The sequence below is a fragment of the Sipha flava genome, unplaced genomic scaffold (assembly GCF_003268045.1).
Source record: "Sipha flava isolate LNK unplaced genomic scaffold, YSA_version1 3_pilon_pilon, whole genome shotgun sequence".
Lineage (NCBI taxonomy): Eukaryota > Metazoa > Arthropoda > Insecta > Hemiptera > Aphididae > Sipha > Sipha flava.
The window spans coordinates 1,270,993-1,275,276 of NW_020273108.1; positions in this window are offsets into that span (position 1 = coordinate 1,270,993).

Genomic DNA, 4,284 nt, shown 5'->3' on the forward strand with positions numbered 1-4,284 from the left:
ATTTTTCTTGCCATTTTTACACACTTAGGGCTGCCTGTAACAAAAAAATTCTACAGATACGGTTAAAAATGTTTTTCTTTTTTAATATTTTATAATTTAAAAATGTAGAGGTATAATATAATGTGAATAATTTGTGTATAATAAATATAGGTAATGATAAAATAACATTTATATTTTGGTGTAAAATGTATGGTATGGGGTAAACATTTTATAAATTCAATTCTAGTTATTGTGTTTGATTGCAACAGCTGCATTTGATCTCCAATTTCTTTTTCTTTTTTATCATTTCTTTTATTGACTTTATGAAAATTTCTAATATTTATATAAGTTTTGCATTGTACATTTAGCAAAATATTTATAAATTAGTAAATGTTTGGATGGGCTGAATAAAACATATTGATTTTCGAATGAAAGGATTTACAACTGTTGGTCGTCCTCACTAATGAATATGTAAATGAGGTCCACATTAATAAGGCATAAGTGTGACAATAACATATATTTTATTGCAACGTGGCATAATTTCCGCTGTGTCAGGATTTTAAACGGTTGATTTTATATTTTACTCAAAATAATCTTCGGACTCAGTTCTTATACTATTAGTTTCCTAACCCCAAACTCAATTAGTGTATGTCTCGTTTGTATCCGGGAATCGATTAGTATTTAATTTTTTTTCCCCGTTTAGGTATAGGGGCTCAATTAGTATACAACGTCGGTGACGTAGCAAGGGCACAAGGTCCACCGTGTCCGCAAAACATTGAAGTTTCGCGAAATCATGCTCCGAACGTAGTTATTACCTTACATCGGATATTTTAAAGTTTGACAGGAGGGTTAACGAAACTTACTACGCTGCTGTAATCCCATACACTGCTACTCGGTGTCGTTCGAGATTCTATTCGTACTTGCACGTAATCACATTGCAGCGGTGCACGTACTTTTAACTTTTGCAACGGTTAAGCAAACTTTCGTTCTATTCTTTTTATTTCTTTGTTAACGGATTCCCGGACGGCATACAACGCATACGATGACTTTTAGAAACTTACGCAAATTAATCGCATTTCCCGACGTATAATAATTTTTTTCAATGTTCAGTAATAATCGTGTAGAAAGTAAAAAACAATTACATTACGGTCTAGAAGGTGTTTAAATTAATTTTAACAAGTAGTAATCGAGTTATTTATGGCTCGGTATTATTATACATGGATAACATTAATCCATTTTACATGGTAATAACAATTGGTCTATGTTCGATGCACACCAAGACCAATAACAATCGTTTTCGCGAGCGTTGACGACCGCACGGTCATTTTTTCTGTTGGTGATTTCCGATTGAGTGATCCGACTTTTCCGGTCTCTTGGCTGCTCTTCGCTCGATATTGGATTGATTCGAGTGCGATAACCTGTCCAAATATTTTTTTAAACTGATCTGCATACAAGTAATAAATACGATTACAACAAAGTTATTCCAACGCTCGACGGATTCGGGTTTCCATTTCTTAAACGCTAAACAATACCATAGTTATTCACTTGTACACAGGTTACGTACCACGACCAGTGGCGTAATTAGGAATTTGTTTTTTTTTTTTTTTTTGGGAGGGGGGAATTATAGGTTTTAGTAAAATATGTACACCTCATACAGTAACCATCCCCACCAGAACAAAATTTTTAATAATTTAAATTTTATTAATAATAATAATAATAACACTAATAGTAATCGTAATAATAATGATAATAATCATACTATCACAATATAATAAATTAAGAAAAATACATAAAAAATGTTTGGGGGGGATCCATCCCTCTAATCCCCCTTAATTACGCCCCTGACCGCGACAAGCAGCGTACAGCGTTGCAATTGAATGATGTCTACGATGACCATCGAGTTCGGGCGACTCCGGAAATGTCTTTTTGTGTATCATTAACGGACGGACGACGTTTCGAAAAAGGTATTATTACGTACAGATGTGTGTCCGTGCGCGCGTTACAATATTAAATATGAAAAAAATAAATAAGATAATAATGATTTCAAGAGCAACAACCGTTTCAAGCCGACGTGCGCGGACGGACGAGATGCGACTGTCATCTCACGACGTACTCGTACGCGCTGCTGTTGGAGTGCGTGCGTATAATGGGTAAGGTTGGACGTCTTTAGGACTTGAGACGCGCACGAGCGAAGCGCTTAATAGCCGTTCGGACCCGCGTGGCCGGTGGCGGCGGCCACTTCTCGCACGCGCACCGACAGCGTTGCGCATACCTACGACGCGTCCAACGTTACCTGAAAGGATGACTAAGTGATACGGCCGTCACGGTTCTCATTCGAAAGCTATCTTGCGCTTCGGAGTGAGTTGTCCGATTCCCGACCGGTGTCCGCGTCTGTACTTCGGCCGTCCGACTCGGCGGGTGTCTTACGAGTGTTGGTTGTTATCGTGGTCGTATTTTAGGGGGTGGGGAGCGAAGGGACGATTGCCCCCCCCCCCCCTCGAATCTGTATTCAAGGAATTGATTATGTGTGAGATAAACATTTCAAATTTCGTTAATGCGGATCATTTCATAACGGAATCAAATCACGCGTGACTGTGAATACCGAATTTGGGCTTTTTGTCGGGTCCGTATTTAGTGAAAAATCAAATAAAACACAAGCGTATCTTTCAAAATACAGACATGTGTTAGAAAAGAACTACGCAAAAGCCGATTCTAAGCGGATCCGGCAATAGATTAAAAAAAAAAAAAAAAAAAAAACCACAAATATTAATAACCATTTTAGGAGTCCTCGACCACTCGACACACGGTCGTTACCGTTGTCCACCACTTCGGTTGTGGTAGAATGACATCCACGCGCGTGTCGGTCGCGAACGGTTTTCCGGGCAACTATAGCGCACCGGGACGGCGTCGTCCCGTCCGGAGACGGTTGACCGTAGCTCCGACACGGTTTCACCCGACGTCCGCGGTCCGACTTTGGGGTGTCACGTCCCGTTCGGAACAATAACGACGAATCACCGTAGCGAACCGAGCGACGACGTCAGCGGTGCGTTGAAGAACGACCGAACGCAAAACAATGGGGACGGGAGGAAAAGCGAAAAATAAAAAATAAACCGCACCACAAACCGAACGGCGGCGAAGAACGTAGCCCCGCGCAGGTAGACGCGATTATTATTGTTGTACCGCCGCGCATTGTGCGCACGTCACGCGATACGTCGCGCCGCGCGCACGGGCATATCGCGCACCGAAATCTGTCTTGGCCCGCGTCGCTGTTGTTGTTGTCGTTGTCGTTATCGTTGTTGTTGTTGCTTTTCGTTACCCGTCGGGGGGACCGCACCGCGTACACACTCCTCCCTTCCCCCCCCCCCCCCGTTCACCTGTGTCCAATCCGAAAAAACTAATTTAACGCGTGTCTTTTATACACGTTTTTATTCCTCGTAATGGGAACCATCGAAAACCAGCGGGGTCGCGCCCCGCACCTTTCCCTCGTCGCCGCGCACCTAACCGACGGTCTTCGGCTGATGTTTCACCGGCGGCTCCTCTGCACGCGTGCGCCCGTACCGCGTCGTATTGGCAACGTCTGGTTTCCGTCCGTCTCTCTCTCTCTCTCTCTCTCTCTCTGTCTCCTTAATTGCGTTCTCGTAACCTACCTCCTGCACGTCACGTCCTCGTCAGGGACGGCCGTGTGAAACCCGGTGATACGCGTCTTCCGAACGTCCGGGGACGTGCTCGAATCGAATTCTTATGTCCGGGATCCGCCGGAACGCGTCCCGGGTCGTCCGGCAGTTTTGGATTCGCTCCCTGCGCGCGCGGCTCACGATTACTTTTGATTTCTGGTAAAAATAAAACGTTTTATCGTAATTTAAATTTAACAGCGCCTTAATAATATTAGTGCGTTTTTACTCATTTGCTAACCAAAACGAACTGTGGAATCGTTGAGTTTATTTTACACTTTTATCGCTGATCATGACTGGATACCCAATCAACTTATCCTTACTGCATGACTTTAATTCAGTTTACGGGGATTTTAATTGAATTGGATAACCCGTACAGTCAATGAAATCCGAATATGTCCACCATTGGTTCCTAAGCACCTACTAGTGTTTTTCTGTGGATGTGCGGAAAAACGTAAGAATGAAAACCGAAGAGAACGCGTCACTCTGTATGTTACAGAGAAAACGCGACGGAACGCGCCTCGAACAAAATACTAAGCGTTATCTTTTTTCGGTTTTATTTTTTTTTCTTTGTTTTCGACGGGTTTCCGTGTACGAAACATGCAAGCTGTAGATAAATATTATACGCACTGCA